This window comes from Musca domestica, unplaced genomic scaffold (genome assembly GCF_030504385.1).
Source record: "Musca domestica strain aabys unplaced genomic scaffold, Musca_domestica.polishedcontigs.V.1.1 25, whole genome shotgun sequence".
Classification (NCBI taxonomy): Eukaryota; Metazoa; Arthropoda; class Insecta; order Diptera; family Muscidae; genus Musca; species Musca domestica.
In genome coordinates, this window is record NW_026712277.1 from 7,346,480 (window position 1) to 7,364,985 (window position 18,506).

At 32.7% G+C, this 18,506-nt stretch overlaps 1 protein-coding gene across 4 annotated transcripts in view; it reads left to right on the forward strand.

The window, feature by feature from the left end:
* Positions 1 to 8,141: 8,141 nt before the first annotated feature.
* LOC101889855 (prominin-1-A) overlaps positions 8,142 to 18,506 on the forward strand; it is a 49,299-nt gene continuing 38,934 nt past the window's right edge. For 3 of the 4 annotated variants that reach the window (XM_059123669.1, XM_059123671.1, XM_059123672.1), the window contains exon 1: positions 8,143 to 8,479. The gene's annotated coding sequence lies outside the window, so the exon portion shown is untranslated. Of the gene's footprint in view, positions 8,480 to 18,506 lie in introns of all 4 variants that reach the window. The other variant, XM_059123670.1, reaches the window with a different exon arrangement.

Consider the following 18,506-nt stretch of genomic DNA (forward strand, 5'->3'; position numbering starts at 1 on the left):
TTCCCACAAAAAAATGTCCTCAATTCATCGCAACTGAAATACATTTTCCGAAAAAGAAAATCTTTAAATCCTCTAGGGTGGATTGAAGTTTTTTTTCCTCCCATTCACCTAGGATTAATTCAACACAGTTTGCATTCAAAATACTCACATCTATGACCTAACTCCTTTTTTTTAATTTTGTACCCATATCAATTCATCACATCACCAACTATCTTCGGTTAAGTGATAAAATGGGAGCAACGGGTGTTTCTTCTTCTTCTTCTTTTTTCTCATTTTCAAATTATAATAAATATAATGCGTTAATAGAACGGTACAACTCTTGCTCTCTCTCTCTCTCTCCCTCACTCACCCTTTCTCTCTCGTCAGTTGTATTTGTGTGTGAGGCACGGATGTGTTAGACAACTTCCGCCAAACATGATGAATAACAGCAAATGCCGTTCCGGGAACCTTTTGAGTGACACAAAAAAAGGCAAATGCACACACACACACACACAGAGACATAGTCACAGAACTATCATCAGCATAGAAAATAATAATAATAATAATAATAAATAAAAAAGGAGTCCTCAGGATAAACAACTCTCGCTGCGACACCATTGACAAACAACTGGGCGGATAGGCAGGCATGCAGCCAGCCAGGCAATGAATGCCAGTCAACATCCATTTAATAATGCTCACACACACAAACACATACTCCTACACCCGCACACACACAGCCAACTAAAAAGGTATTACAAAATGTAATCGCGAAATGACATCATTTTATCCTTTTTACAGCCGGTCCAGGTCCCTTGCCCCTTAAATAAATAATGCCATGCTGATGTGCTGGCAAAGAACCGCCGCTCTTTTTTTTTGCAATTCAACTATTCACCTGCTGGGATTAAAAATTCTAATAAAGTAAATGATGATGACGACGATGATGATGATGATAACAAAATAGATGAAAGGAAAAAACAACATCGCAACACAACATAAAATGATCACACCGGCGTGGTATTGAAGTTTTAGTGAGGATGGATTCAGGTGGCCTGTTGTGAAAAATATGCTATACGGAGCTCAATTCAGCTTGGCGGAATTGGATTTTTTTTATCGAATCCGATTTTTAAATAGGCTAAGTGGGAGATTTTCAATAGAAGCAGGGCAGAAGAGACGATTTTGTGGCGAAAAAAAATATTTTCTACAGAAACCCAAATTTTAATACCCTGATCTTTTTCATATATATTTTTTAATAAATTTTTTTTTTAATTTTTAAAAACCCCCAATTCGGCTATGCTTAAATGGGAATTTTTTTATTAAAAAACAACAAAAAAATTAATTTAAACAGGGAGGGAAGCAGGACGGAAGTGACGATTTTGTGTCGAAAAAAATATTTTCTACAGAAAACCGAATTTTAATACCCTGATCTTTTTCATATATATATTTTTTTATTTTTTTTTTAATTATTTTTTTTTTTTTTAAACCCCAATTCGGCTATGCTTAAATGGGAATTTTTATTAAAAAACAACAAAAAATTATTATTGAATTTGTTTATTTTTTTTAATTTTTTAAACCTTCAGCAGGGATTAAAAGATTTTTTTATATTTAAAAAAAATAATGTTTTTTTAATTTTTTTAAATTAATTTATTTTTTTAATTTTTTTAAACCCTTTAATTCGGCTATGCTTAAATGAGGATTTTTTGAATCGAGAAAAAAATATTTTCTATATTCTGTGGAAACACGGGCTGAATTGAAAATTTCCTGTAGTAAACCAAATTCTACTGGGGTATATTTAAAACTTTCAACGAATTTAAAATTTTTTTAAATTAAAAAGAAATAATATTTAGTGTTTTTTAATTTAAGATATTTTCTACAATTTTTTTTATTTATTTAATTTTTTACTTTTTAATATTTTTTTAAATTTATTTTGTAAATTAAAAAAAGGTATTTTTTTGAAAATTGAAAATTATCTATATAAAATTTAAATTTTAATTTAAGATTTTTTAAATTTAAATTAATAAAATAATATTTTATATTTTTTCTATTTTTTATATTTTTAATTTTTTAAAACCCTAATTTAGCAGGGATTAAAACATTTTTTTTAATTTAAACAAATAGTATTTTTTAATTAATTTATTTTTAATTTTTTAACCCCTAATTCGGCTATACTTAAATAAAGATTTTTCGAAGCGAGAAAAAAATATTTTCTATAGAAACCCTAATTGTGATACCCTGAGCTGTAATGGAGATATTCTGTGGAAGCTCTTATTTTTCGAAATTAGCTCTTATTCAGACCGGCTGAATAGAGAATTTTCTATAGAAAATTTAAATTTAATTTAAGATTATTTTAAATTTAAAAAAAATAATATTTAGTATTTTTTAATTTTTTTTATATTTTTTAATTTTTTTAAACCCCTAATTCAGCAGGGATTAAAACATTTTTTTAAATTTAAAAAAATAATATTTTGTTTATTTTTTAATTTTTTTTTTAATTGAATTTTTAAAACCCTAATTCGGCTATGCTTATATAAGATGTTTTGATTCGAGAAAAAAATATTTTCTATAGAAACTTTAATTTTGATACCCTGAGCTGTAATGGAGATATTCTATGGAGGGCGGAATTAAAATTTTTCGAAATTAGCTCTTATTCAGATCGGCTGAATTGAAAATTTTCTATAGAAAACCAAACTTTTAAAATTTCCAATAAATTTAAGATTTATTTTCTGCAGGGACTTAAAAAAATATTTTTTTTTAATTTTTGTTTTTTTTTAATTTTTATTTTTAATTTAAAAAAAATAATTTTTAATCCCCTATTTTGCAGGAATTAAAAAAAAATTTATTTAATTGTTTTATTTCTTTTAATTTTTATTTTTTTTTTTTTTTGATTTTTTTTCAATTTTTAAGCCCCTAATCCGGCTATGCTTAAATGGAAATTTTTTGAATCGAGAAAAAATATTTTCTATAGAAACCCTAATTCTTATACCCTGAGCTGTAATGGAGATATTCTGTGGAAACTCTTATTGAGCTGGGCTACATTTAAAATTTCTAATGAATTTAAGATTTTCTTTTATTTTTTTTTAATTAAAAAAAATATATTAATTTTAATATTAATTTGATATTAATTTTTTAAGCCCCCAATTCTGCAATTTTTTTAAATATTAGTTTTTGGTTTTCTAAACCCCTAATCCGGTTGTGCTTAAATAACGATTTTTTGAATCGAGAAAAAAAAATGTTTTCTATATAAACCCTAGTTCTGATACCCTGAGCAGTAATGGAAATATTCTGTGGAGACACTTTTCGGTTGAGCTAAATAAAAATTTTTCGAAATTAGCTCCTATTCAGAGAGGTGAAAATTTCCTATAGAAAACCAAGTTTAGCTGGGCTACTTTTAAAATTTCCAATGAATTTAAAAGTTTTTTTTTGCAGAGATTTAAAAAAATTCTAATTTTTTAAACATTTTAATCTTTTTTTTTTGAATTAAAAATGTTTTTTATTTCTTTTTAAATTAAAAATAATTTTTTTACATTTTTTTTAAGTTTTTTAAAATTTTGTCTTAATTTTTTAAAACCCTTAATCTGCAGGGATTAACACATTTTTTTAAAATGTAACAAGAAATATTTTTTTTAATTTTTATTTTTTTTTTCTTTATTTTATTTTTTATTTTTTTTTTTTTTTTTTTTTTTGGAAATGGGGATGTTATTGAATTGATGACTACCAATCGAACCCCTTACTCAGTTGGACTGAATTGAAGATATACAATTTTAAGATTTTAGCGCTATCCTTTCAAAAACGTATATCATGGTACCAAATTAGTGCCGTTTTTTGTACGTACTGTACACTCTAAATTTCGAGTTTTCTGAAATAGCATTTACGCATTTCCAGACGGACCCCCATATGGGAAATTTCAACATTCCTTCTTTCTCCACTCACCTAAAACAATATTGTACCACCATTTGGTATCATTTGGCTTGATTGGTACACTTAAGTACGTTTTTTTTTTCAAAACCGCTTTCTTATATCAGACATACCTGCCAACTTTAATTTCCATATTAAATTTTAAGAATTTAACTTTTTAAGGTAAAAAAAAAGCGAAGTTGTACCAAATGTTTACCTTTTTGGTACTTTTTGTACACTTTAAATTTGAATTTCCAAAAACCCATTTTTGCAATTCTAAAAGTTCTTCTATATAGGAAATTTCAATATCCCACGTTAATCCAATCTTTTTTCAAAATACCCCACTGTGCGAATAATTAAAAATTTGAAATATAAACCATCTCCCCTGCCTCCATTCCTCTCTCTCACCATCTCTCTCTTTCCCACAAAAATTTGACCATGCAAAAATATATATTTTTTTCAACAATGAAAATGAATCTGTTCGCGATTTCATTTACTTTGTCGTTGCGTTGAATTATGGCGCCAACGGAAATGAATGAAGTACTCGCGCTCTGCAACCAAAAAATATTATGTGCTTCCCCTGTCAGAGGCGAAGTAAAGGGCTGTTTTGCACGAAATATAACAATTGCCGAAATTAAATTGCATTCTGTTGTTATTAATAAAAAATGCAATAACCCTGGCGGACCGCAAAATGAAATATTTTGAAATGTAATATCTTTCATTCGAAATGGCATTATTTTTTTTCATTTTGAAAATGAAAGCAAACACACACACACATACACACAAAGAAAAAATTAAATTAAATAAAATTTTAAGAAGTAAAAATGCAGTAAATTCGGCCCTATTTTTGGAACGAATTTGGAAATTTTCAGAAAATATAAAATTCATTAAAAATTCTATTAAAATCTTAAAAATACCGAATATAGGTGTTATATTGGGGTCTGTACGAAGACCCGGACCTGCCTAGGCAACTTTTTTGTCATAAGCAATTACAATATTGAAATACGAAAACTTGAAAGAAATCCTATGAATAATGCAGGTAAAATCATCAAAATACCGAATATAGGGAGGTACTGATATTTAGGCGCCTATACGAAGACCTGGACCTGCATAGACAATTTTCTGTCACAGGGTGTAGTACCTATTAGAAACCTAAAATACGGAATTTAAAGTGACTCAGGTGAATAATGTCACTAAAATCATCAAAATATCGAATATGGGGGGTACTGTTGTACGGGGGCTATACGAAAACCTAGACCTGCATAGACAAATTTCTGTCACAGACTGTAGTATCTATTAGAAACTTCAAATACGAAACGATTTCGGTGAATAACGATTTCGGTGAATAATGTCGCTAAAATCATCAAAATACCGAATATAGGGAGGTACTGATATGTGGGGCCCATACGAAGACCTGGACCTACATGGACAATTTTCTGTCACAGACTGTACTACCTGTTAGGACCTTCAAATATGAAATTTCGAACAGTTTCGGTAAATATTGTACCTATAATCATCAAAAATTCCGAATATTGGGAGGTTCTGATATATGGAGTCTACACGAAGACCAACACCTGCAGAGACAATTTTTGTCACAGCCTGTGGTACCTATTAGGAAATTAAAATACGAAATTTCAAATAATTTCGGTGAATATGGTACCTAAAATCACCAAAATATCGAATATTGGGAGGTACTGATAAATGGGGCCTATACGAAGACCTGGACCTGCATAGACAATTTTCTATCACAGGCTGTGGTACCTATTTAGAACTTCAATAATGTCGCTAAAATCATCAAAATACCGAATATTGGGAGGTACTGATATATGGGCCTATATCGACCTGCATAGACAATTTTCTATCACAGGCCGTGGTACCTACTTGGAACTTCAAATACGAAATTTCAAACAATGTCGGTGAATATTGTACCCAAAATCATCAAAATACCGAATATCGGGGAGGTACCGTTATATGGGGGCTATAATATATCGTGGACCTATGTAGGAATTATTCTTCCAGGGGGTAAAATTCTCAGAAAGAACTACTTTTGTGGATTCTTAGAAAATTTCATGAAAATTTGGCTACAATCAACAAAATACCGAATTTCGGGGAGGTACCGTTATATGGAGGCTATACGATATTGTGGACCTATATAGACAATACTCTTCCAGGGGGTAAAGTACTCAGAAGGAACTCCTTGTGTGGATTTTCAGACATTTTCATGGAAAGATTTGGCTACAATCATCAAAATACCGGATATAGGGAGGTACCGGGGGGATTCAGTTAAATAGGGCCTACACGATATCTTCGACTTTGACCTGCCTGCAGACAAAAGACTGCTAGGTTGGCCACCAGAATTCTTACTGCGCCGGCCATGGTGATGGTGTGAAAAAAATCATGGAGGACCCCAGGACCATATTTTTTTCATTTGAAAAAATTCGTAAAAGAACCTCCCAGCTCCAATTTTTTTTCTACAGGAAACTATTTGTCGGAACACCCCAGCTCAATTTTTTTTCGTTAAAAAACAATTTGTTGAGGTCCATTTTATTTTTCCATTGAAAAAATTGTTTTTTTTTCGATTCGCAAAAATTTTTTCTATGGAAAAAGATCGCGGCAGGACCCCAGGTCCACATTTTTTTCTACAGAAAAAATTCGATGCACCCCAGGTCCAAAATTTTTGTTTAGAAGAAAATTTGTCGTTGCACCCCAGATCCATATTTATTTCTTTAGAAAATATTGGTTGCAGGATCCCAGGCTGAAGTTTTTTCTATAAGAACAAATTCGAGAAGGAACCCAGGTCCACATTTTTTTCTATATAAAAAATTCGTGAAGCAAACCAGGTCCATGTTTTTATCGATGAAAAAAAATTCGTCACAGGATATCAGGTCCAAGTTTTTTTCTTTAGAAAAAAATTCGTCACGGTTTTTTAATTAAAAAAATCGGAGGACTTCAAGTTTTTCTATAAAAAAAAAAAAAATTGCAGGACCATGGTCCAAGTTTTTTCTAAAGAAAACAGTTCATGAAATCTAAACTTATTCCAAAATTTGATCCTATTTCCGACATTTCTTAGCTTTCATTCAATTTAAAAAAAATAAAATAATAATAAAAAAATGTAAAAATTATGGTGTTTGTCTTTGTTGCAGATTTTTTATCTCACCCTGTATATATATACACTAATATAACCTCCATACTGTGTCTGCTGGAGGTTATAAACATTGCCTTTTTTGGGAATTTTCTTGGAAAATTATCAAGGCAGCCTAGCTGGGAACTAGGTATTCGTTAAAAAATTTTCAATTCATCCTGGCTAAATCGGAATTTCCATAGAAAGAACTTCAAATCTATGTTGCCCCATAATCAATGTAACCCAATAGCTTTTCCGGCTCTCCGTTCACAGCTCAACATTTATGAATCGTTTAAGCTGTTTGCCCTCTCTGATGGCATATTGACATTCAACTTTCACCCCTTCCGCCACCCCCTCCCCCGCACAAGGATCACAAGTGCTTTAGCGCCGGGGAAAACAAAGAGTGAAACAACTCCGGCAATAGCTAATGAATGGCTATCAAATAGAATGCTGTGTTTGAATGCATGAATGAATGAATGCCTGGCTGACTGACTGACGGATTGGCTTTCTGTTGACATGACTACAAGCCTGAATGTAAGCGGCTTAAAACGGTAAGAAGCAAACTGTAACTAAACTCTGCTAACTGGCCAGAAAAAGGCGGAAGTCTCATTTCCCACCCGAATCATAATGATGCAGCAGCAGCAGCGGCAGTGTCAGTCAACACGGTCGGCCACAAAAGAGCACACAAAGAATGGAGGAGAAGAAAGCGAAATGCTAATAGCAGAGGGTGTAAAATGGCGAATTACGACAAGCCCTTACGAAAAAAGAGCGGGCACACATGGAAATGCTAAAACAATGCCAAACAAAACAAAGTTGTGGAAAATGAAAACAGAAAGCAAATTCTGTCAAGCGTTTAAGGGCGGGGGAGGGGGTCTGGAGAAAACCCGGGCTAAAAATGCGTTAAACGCGGCAAACTACCAATTGAACGAAAAAATTACAAAACGTCCGTTGTTTTCTTGACTTGCTATTGCCATTTTGCATGGAGAGCCAATGGAACCGATAAAACTTGGAATTTCTAGGTTTTCATGGGTCCCACACACTCACACAGACAAATATGTAATTATCACCACCATTCGTGGTGAGCAAAAACATTGGAGCTTCTTTGCCAATTTAGTTTCGAAGAGACTTTAAAAGCATTTAAACCTATGGCTAGCTAATTACGGATCGAAAAACTAGACAAATAATTGAAAAAACAAAGAAAAATTTGCAAAAAAGCACCTCCTGTTTTCCAAGGAGGCACACACACAGGTGCTGCCCTAATTTGACTTCGATATTAACGAAGAAGAAGAAGAAAAATAAATACTTCAAAATAGTGTTTTGAATTCAATGTGCTAATAATAATGGTGTTACGAAAATCACGATTAACGAATTAATTAAAAACAAAAAAAAGTCGGAAAAATTTTTCTAAAGAAAAAAAATAATAAAAATTTCTCACCTACTCTCACTGCCAAACTAACAAAAAAGGATATAAAGTTAAAAATTACAAAGGTGGGCTTTTTATATAAATAAAAGATTTTAAATGAAATAAAAATCACCGATTATGTAATGCAATAATTACAAATAGCTGGCAAGACAAATGCACGCATAAAATAATGGCTGAGAAAAAAATGTTCTTTGGGTGTGGTCTACTCTTGCAATGAGAGACGAAAACGATGTGAGCTTTACAGAAAGGGGAAAAAAGAAAATAAAATAATTATTGTTTTTAAACCAGATTTTGGTGGGAATTATTAAATATAAATCTATTTTTATCTATTTAAAATACGAAAATAATGTAATCCCCGTTTTAAAAACACAGATCTAACTCTCCTTTTGAAGAAATTTCTCTCTGAGAGAAATGTCCCCCCAAATAATGAGAGCAATTTATTGCCTCTCCCTATGTCTCTTAGTTGGAAAATAGCTTCATGATTGCATCCAAATTTTTCAATGAAATTGTCTGAAAATCTATAAAAGGAGTTCCTTCTGAGTACTTTACCTCCTGCAAGAGAATGGTCTATATAGGTCCACGATTTCGTATAGCCTCCACACAACCGTCCCCCCAATTTACGGTATATTGATGATTGTAGCCACATTTTTCAATGGAATTATCATAACTTTTACACAAAGAATTCTTTAGGAATACTTTACCCACTGGAAGAGAATTGTCTATATAGGTCCGCGAAATCGTATAGCCCATATACAACGGTATCTCCCGATATTCGGTACGTTGATGATTTTAGCTACATTTTTCAATGGAATCGTCTAAAAATCCATACTAGAAGTTATTTCTAAGCCCCCTGGAAGAGAAATGTCTATATAGGTCCACGACATCGTATAGCCCCATATAACTGTACCTCCCGATATTCGGTATTTTGATGATTTTAGCGACATTATTCACCGGAATTGTTGCAAAATTGGTATTTGAAGTTCTTAATAGATACTACAGCCTATGACAACAAATTGTCTATATAGGTCCACGTCTTCGTATAGCCCCCATATAACGGTACCTCCGATATTCGGTATTTTGATGATTTTAGCTACATTTTTCAACGGAATTGTTTCAAATTTGGTATTTACAGTTCGTAATGGCTACTACAGCCTATGACAGAAAATTGTCTGTCCAGGTTCACGTCTTTGTATAGCCTCCATATAACGGCGCCAGCCGATATTCGGTATTTTGATATTTTTAGCCACATGATTCATCGAAATTGTTTCAAATTTTGTATTAAGAGCTGGTAATGGGAACTAAAGTCTATGACAGAAATTTGTCTATGCAGGTTCAGGTCTTCGTATAGTCACCATATTACGGTACCTCCCGATATTCGGTATTTTGGTGATTTTAGCGACATTATTCACCGGAATTATTTCAAATTTGGTATTTGAAGTTCGTAATGGACACTACATCCTAAGACAGAAAATCTGCAGGTCCACGTCTTTGCATAGACCCAAAAAAAAAAAACGGTAACTCCCTATACGAGTTCTATTTTTTATGCATTTATTTTTATTTATTTATTTTTTTTTTTTTTTTAAATTTCCAAATTCTTTCCAAATGATGGAAGATATTCCAAGTTCGGCCCGGTCGAACTTACAGCTTTTCATTTATTTTTAACGAGGATTATATAAGAAAATATTTCAAGCACCTTCTAAATGTGAACAAAAACTTAAATTTTTATAGACTATGTCAAAGAACCTCCTAATTATCTTAGATTTTTTTTAAGATCCCCAATGGCCTACTAACAAAAAAATTATGATTTATTTGAGAATTTAGATATGTTTAAGATTTTTTTTTTTTTTTTTTGATTGCCTCACCTGACTAAATAACACAGAAGTTTTAAGAAAGGATTCCCTGAAAAAGATCATTAATTTTTCAAGACTATTTTTTAGGGACATCCAATAATTTTGTGAAGATTTTTTAAGGACCCTTTAACTAAGGGTCTGATAACCAACGCTCGTGGACTTATACAATATTTTTTTTAATGGAACGACTAACCTACGAATGGAATTTTTAACATTTTTTAATTACTTTTACCGCCAATGGTAGCGTTTTTTTTATAAACTTCTTTCTTCTGACCAAAAATCGTGGATTTTTAGAGAAATTATCGTAGGACCTTCTGACAAAAAAAGTAGTAGTTGAGGAATTTTTATATAGATTACCAAAAAGTCTCGGATTTCTTAAGAGTTTTTCAAAAGAACTCCTTAGCATTTTTTTAGGATAATTTTGTTTTGTTTGAAAAATTTTCAAGGACCTCCTGACAAAATAACATGGAATTGTTTGGGACATCCAATAGTTTTGTGAAGATTTTTTTCAATGACCTTCTAACTGATGATGGATTGTCTTAATGGTCTGATAACCAAAGATCGTACGCTTTTACAATTGTTTTTTTTTTTTTAACGAAACGACTGACCTACCACTGTTTATTTAACATTTTTTAAGGACCTTTACAACCAATTGTCGCAAATTATTTATAAATATTTGTTCTCAAGATCCTTCTGACCAAAAATAGTAGATTTTTAGGAAATTATCGTAGCACCTTCTGATAGATTTTTTCAAGGATCTCCTGACTAAATAACATGGAATTGTTGGGGGCATCCAATAGTTTTGTGAAGATTTTTTTTAAGGACCTTCGAACTGATGACCATATGTTTAGAGGAGTGTTGTAAGGGTCTGATAACCAAAGATCGGGGCTTTTACAATTTTTTTTAATGGAACGACTGACCTATGTCTAAGGATTTTTTAACATTTTTAAGGGCCTCTGCCACCAATGGTCGCAAATAATTTATAAAAATTTTTGCTCAAGGTCCTCTGACCATTTTTATTTTTAGGAGATTATCGTGGGACCTTCTGAAAAAAGTAATACTTTTTTTTGAAAATTTTTAGTTTAAGACTTTACCAAAAAGTCTCGGATTTCTTAGGAGTTTTTACAAAGAACTCCTCAGCAATTTTTGGGATTTTTTTCCAGTGAATCCCGACCAAAGATTGTGGATTTCTTTAAGAATTTTTCAAGGACCTCCCGAATACTGATCGTGGATTATTAACGATTTTTTCAGGGATCTGCTGATTAGAGATCTGATATTTGTTAAAGAACATTATTTAATGACCTTCATGTATTGTTGGTTTTCTGAGGGATTTTTTCAAGAATTTTCTAATCAACGATAGTAGATTTTTTTGGGATTTTTTTAAGGACCTCCTGACCAAAAATCACTTATTTTAATATACAATTTTTCAGAGGCCTCCTTATCAACTTTTAGGATACTTTTTTTCAAAAAAGGAAAATCTTTGTTTTGTTTGAGTATTCTTTTCAAATTCCTTGAGAATTTTTTTTTAGATTCTGACCAAAGCTCTGGAATTTGTAAAAGAACATTTTTCAAGAACTTCCTGACCATGGAGTGTTAGATTTCAAAGTAATTCTCCCACATATTTTCCTACCAAAGATGATAGATAGTTTGGGAAATTTTTAAGGACCTCAAAACCAGAGGCACCAATTTTTTTTAAAGAAAAACTATTGACTATTTACTTTTTCAAGAAATTTTCACAAGGATTTTCTTGCCAAAGGCCATTGCTTTTTTAGATTTTTGAAGGAATCCTGGATCATAAATTGTGAATTTTTCATTAATATTAATTTTCAAGGACCTCTTGTCTTTGAAAATATGTTTTTAGAAAACATCTTGACCAACGATTTAAGATTTAAAGGACCTCCTGATCACAAATCATGGATTTATTATAAAGAACAAGTTTTAAAGGACCTTAGTGGTTTTTAAAAGGAATTTTTTAAGGAATTCACATCAAAAAAATTGGGGTTTTAGGAATTTCGGAATTTTAAACAAAAATCCAACCTAGACATACCTACTAACGATTGGCGATTTTTTAGTAATTTTTTTCAATAAAAATTATTTTGTGAAACCCCCCGGCCAAAACTCATAAAATTGTATTTTTTTCCAAGGATGCCAGTGGCAAGAATCTCTCAAGCAAAGATCGCAGATATTTTAATTTCTGTAATTTTTATAATTTTTTTTATAATATAATTTTTTTATGGAGCTATTTCAAGAACTCAAAACCAAATTTCTTGCATTTTTAGGGAATTTTTTTCAGAGAGTTTTCCACTAAAAATCCTGGATTAAAATAAAAACATTCAAGCACCTCCCAACCAAAAATCATGTATTACATAAAAATATTTTTCACAAGATTATTCGTGGATTTTTGAAGATCATTTTTCAACTTCGAAAATGTGCAAGAACCTTTTACCCAAAGTTCGTGCATTATTAAGAAATGGTTTTCAAGGACCTCATGAGCAAAAATATTGATTTTTTTTGGGAAATCTGTCAAGGAGATTTTGACTTTGAAGATTTGTTTATTTAGAAGACCAAAATCTGCAATTTTTGTTATTCAAAATGTTAACCCTTTGTGGGGGAGGTACCAGAAGAAGTGGACCGATATATCCATCTTCACACTAAATCTTGGGCAAATAAAAATGTTGTGGTGTGTGTAATTTGAATAGAATCAGATGCTTATTTCGGATTTTATATTCGTTTTGGTTATTAAAATCTTTGACCCTTTGTGGGGGAGGTACCAGAAAGAGAAATGGTTTTCAAGGACCTCATGAGCAAAAATATTGAATTTTTTAGGGAAATTCGCCAAGGAACTTCTAAAGAAATATCGTTGAATTTTTAGAAGCTTTGTTTATTTAGAAGACCTACAGCCCAAAATCTGAAATTTTTGCAATCTTGGTCAAAGAACGTAAATTTTTTTATAATTTTTTTTTTCAAAGTCTTTTCGAATAAAAATTTAAGGATACTCTCGAAATTTGCATTTTTCTGGGTGACATCTAGAAATCATGAATTTGTAAGGAATTCCTGGCAAATAATCACGAGCCTGAAGTTATTCAAGTACTTATTGGGTGATTAATTGCAAATATCCTTCTTCAATTGCAATCAATTGGGAAAGGGAAAATTCGTCGGTTTTTGGAAGTTCTCAATAAAGCCACACATCGTTTCTTTATGACCATGAGCTGAGATTTAATTTTTCAAAATGTTCTCTTCCCATTTCATCTCAAACAGGACATCACTTAAATCCTTCATACCATAGAATCCCATTTTCTCCCCGGACTTATAATTTGTATATTTCTATTTTCCCCACAGTTTTTTTTTTTTTTTTTTGGCATTCATCCAATTAGCAAAAGCTTATTTTATTTTCGCTACGCTTGTCATCTTCTCAGATTATCCGCTTGTTAACAAAGCTAAGAAGATTGGCTTTAACAATGATTTGCCACAAAAAATGTTTATTTCCAAGGAAAATTCTTGAATTTACATTTTTATCTTCAATTAAAGCAAATCTATGGTATTTCCATGGAAATTTCCCGGAAAAAGTCAATGAACGGAAGATGCTTAGGGAGATTTCTATTTCTTTCCTCCCACGAAAAAAAAAATATGATAAGAGTAAATATTTGAAGCAAACATTTAAATATTAAATCCCTTGTTTATCCTGGCCAAAGACCAATCAAACACCTCCGAAACCGAATCCGAAAAATTCGGTTTCCACTGGTCGGTTATATGCTTGGCTAAAAAAACAAGCAATTGGGGCAAAGGAGCCAAACAAAAGGGAAAGGCCTTTGGAACACTTCGAAAATATTTTATATTTTCTTTGTAGAAATGTTCAATCCTCCCTCCTCCCCTCGCCTCTCCTCTTTACGAGTATCCCACCAAACATGCCTGCCTTAAAGAGAAAATGCTTAAAGCTGAACAAAAAAAAAACAATTGGAAAAATAACCTCAAGTTATGAAAACCACCTCGACTTGTATTGAATTTTTAATGACCCACTTTTGGCCAATGTGTTTTGTTTCATTGTTTTGTTGTTGCTATTATTCTTCTTCTTCATCTTTTTTTATTGTCTATGTCTTTGGCTGGGCTTTGGGGATTTGTCTTCTTTCTTTTTTGTTTAACATTTGTGTTTTTTTTTTTTTTTCTTTTCAATTGTTTTACTCTCTGTTTTGGTTTTGTGGTGGCTGTGGTGTTATGAAGCCCATTATTGGTTTGCACTAATTTTGAAGCCAACAGCAAAATTGAAGGGACCACCTCCCCTACCCCTCCCCATCAAGGGGGAAAAATAAATCCCAAAAACCCCCCACACACACACATACCAATGCACACACAATGATTACTCAAAACAAAAGACCCTCAACAGGGAGACAATTGTAAACAAAAAAAAACAAAAGATGCAAAAATAATCAACGAGACAGACAACAAAAAATAAAAAGAAACAAAAGCTAACAAGGCATGGGGAGACGGAATCAACAAAAAAAATGGTAGAAAAGTAAAAAAGAAAGCGTAACAGGCGGTTAGTTTTGTTTTCCACCTAAACAAACAAAGGCAAGGAAAACGAACAACTGGGAGTCGTAATCATCGACTATACACTCGATGAATTCCCTCTCTTTGTTTAGCCCACTCTCCTAAATTGCCTTTTTTGAGTTTGTATTGTAACCAGAGATGGGGAGATCGACAATAGAGAAAAGCTGTTCTATGTGGCTCGTTCAGTGAGGAGATCTTCATTGCCCTTCTCTAGGTCCTCCATGGAAAAAATACATACTATGGAAGAAGAGTATAATAAAGAGGGAGAGAGAGAGAAGTAAGAAGTGTATAATGAGAGTAAAGTTCTCATAAAATTGAGTAAAGTTTACAATGGGTCGGGGAAGTCGTCTCTTTAAAACTGCTATGAGCAGCTTCGAACGAAAAAATATAAACAAAGCACACGTATTCTCTCTCGATTTTCATGTGTCATTGATTTGGCAGGGCAAATACAGGGTGAGATGAAAAAATTGCAACCAACTTCAGACTGTTGTCATTTCTAAGCCACTCGTCCGACAGCGGTTAAAACTATTCCAGTGACAGCGCATTGCTACTGTTTACAAGCGTACAAAAGAATTTTGGTGAGAATTTTTCAAAAAGAAAGCTATTCGTGATGGAATTAAAATTAAAGCCCTGGGCACGCAAATGTTTTGGGCCGCAGACCTTGGACATTCCAACAGGACTCAGCAACATCGCACTCAGCACGCGCCACCCAAGAATGGTTACAAAATGAGGTTGCTCGTTTCATTTCCAGCGCACAATGGCCACCAAAATCTACGGATTCCAATCCGTTGGACTATTGTGTCTGGAGTATTTTGGAAAGCAAGGTTGGCACTAAAAAATACCAAAGTGTCGATCACCTCAAGCAAGCGCTTCGCCGGGAATGGGCCAGAATACCGCAGAACAACATTTGGGCAGCGTGTGGCGGTTTCATTTGCCATTTGAAGGCCATAATTCATGCCAAAGATGAGCAATTCGAACAAATCTAAATTTACTCAAAAATTTGATGCTATTTCCGATATTTTTTGCTTCCATTCAAAAAAAATTCAAAGAAAATGTAAAAAATATGGCCTTTTGCTTGGCCGTCTGCGGAAGATAGAGTTGTGTTTTGAGAGAGAAGAAATTCTTTTTGTAGAGAAAAGACTTTCTTGATATTTTGTGGCGGAGGTATCAGAAGTAGTAGACCAGCACCAGGCAGACAGACAGAGGGAAGGACGGACGGATATCGCTAGATCGTCTCCAAATGTCCTGAAACGGATTTGATCCAAAAAGACCTAGGGTCTAAAACCGTTATTTCGATTAGGCATGTTTTGGCCGTATCAAACGATATACACCCTCTCTAGCCATATGGCTGAGGGTATAAAAACATGTTTAGAGTAGCCCTTCTCTTAGTTTTCCACTACAAGAGAGAGAGAGAAAAACATAAAAACATCTTTCTTTTAATGAGGGTATTAAAAAAAAAAGAGAGAGTAGCCATTCTCTTGGTTTTTTAATTCCAGAGAGAGGGAGAGATAAAGATAAAGACATATTTCTTTTATTATAAAAACCCATATGTAGAGAAGATACCTTCTTCAGGTATTCTGTGGGAAGATGTCATTTCTAAAGTTAGAGAGTCTTCCATGAATATAACCTCTTCTCTGGCTCCTCCAAATATAGACTATTTCTTTAAGACTCCAAATTAAAAAAAAAAATTTAGTATCTCTCCTTTTGCTTGGCCGTCTGTGAAAGATAGAGTTGGGTTTCGAGAGAGAAGAAAAAATAAAAATAAGAAGAAAAAAATATAATTAAAAGTCTTTTTTGTAGAGAGGAGACTTTCTTGAGGCCTTCTGTGTGTAGCAATCATTTTCTACAGAGAGTCTATTTTTTCAGTTAGGACATCTCGTCCAGGTTTTCTACAAGAAAATGCATGTCTTTGGTTAAGAAGACACCTTCTTCAGGTCTTCTATGAACAGAAGTTCTTTCCTTGCCTTTTCTCTCTCTCTCTCTCTCCCTCTCTCTCTTCACCGAGAGGACCCTTGTCTTTAGAAAAAAGACGTTCTTTTGGTCTTATTTTATCTACATAAGATCAAAGAAATCCTTTTTCACTTATATCAACCTTATTTAAGTTCTTTATATAAACACAGCATTGTAGCTATGGAAGACTTCAAGAAGTAGTCTTATTATCTGGCTATACACATCGTGCCTTTTTCAGTAGAAAATTTAGAGAAGTGCTGCTCTCTATATGCACTTCCTTGCACTTTCCACTGAAAGATGGTCTTTATAGTTAAAAGACTTCAGCTATGAAGTCTTCTCTAGGTGGAATGTTGTTTTTTAGCAAGAATCTCTTTCAAGGAGAAAAAGAGAGAGCTTTTTATTTGGGCCTTAAATAGGTCGACCTTTGGTTTCTATTTTCTCGCATATTTCTTCTACTGAGAAAAAAGAGAGTAGATTTGTATTCCATACCAATTTTTTTTTTTTTTTTTTTTTTTGATAGAACGCCTTTTCTACATATGGATATGGAAGTATGTGATCGTCTAAAAATATATTGCATTTTATGCCAATTTTCCACATCTTCCCAAGGCCTTCTATGATTTTTATATAAAGAAAATACCTTGATTATGACTCCCAACTACAAGTTATTCATTCATTCCCCTTTCCATCTCTGTTTCTACCAGAGGGCTGCAATGAGTATGATTGAGTAGGCTTGATCACACACAGTGGAAATACAATCAAACTCAATCAGTCGGTCAGATGCAACATATTCATTCGAGTTACTCAAGCCAAACGAAAAAGTTGTGATCAAACATGTATTGATCGAAGTTTTGTGATCGCCATCAAACAGCTCACATGAGTTATTTGTTTACGAACTTATGTTGAATTGTTCATAACGGGTCGATCATCTATGATGAGTATGATCGGTTTTATTTATCCTAGTTAACTGAGTGATTTGATTTGATTAAAACACAAATGTTCGAATCTGAGCGAAATCATGATTGTAATTTTACTAAGGATTTCATAACTAAAAGATGTCCCCATTAAAGAAATTGGTACAAATTATATTTATTAAGCATACAATTTTTCATTTTATTTGGGTTTTTGGTATGCTAGACTTCAGTAACGTATTTGAAAAAAAAATTAAATTTTTTAATAAAGAAACACATCATTGGTATTTAGAAAACTAAAAATGTTAAAATATTTATTTTTATTTTACAATATTGGTCAAGATTTTTCACAAACTTCGACCTTTTCGTTTACCTACACCTGTGTAGTTTCTACTTGCAACAATTTCGGTCGCACTATCACAATATTCTTCCATTCCAAATATTAAAAAAGTCAAAATAAACTGTCCCAACTTGATTAAATGGTTGAATAAACAATGACGCTGAGCGAACTCGATTCAAAGAAGACAATCACGGTTGTGATTGCTCATTTACATTCATGTGTTCGATCAACTCATGTTGCTGAACACATCAAACCGTCTCGAACGCTCATGTTTGATTGTGAGTGAAGTGATTCAAACTGAGCGTTCGATTCGATCAGAAGCGAAAACGGTCATTTCATTCAGATCAAACTGAATGACTGCATCAACAAAAATCATGTAAGAAACCGAAGGTTTGAATTTTTGCATACTCGTTGCAGCCCTCTGGTTTCTACCTAATATGCACTCTCTCTCTCTCCCTCTTTGTCTTTCGTCTCCACAACTTATACGGTTTCCCACCAT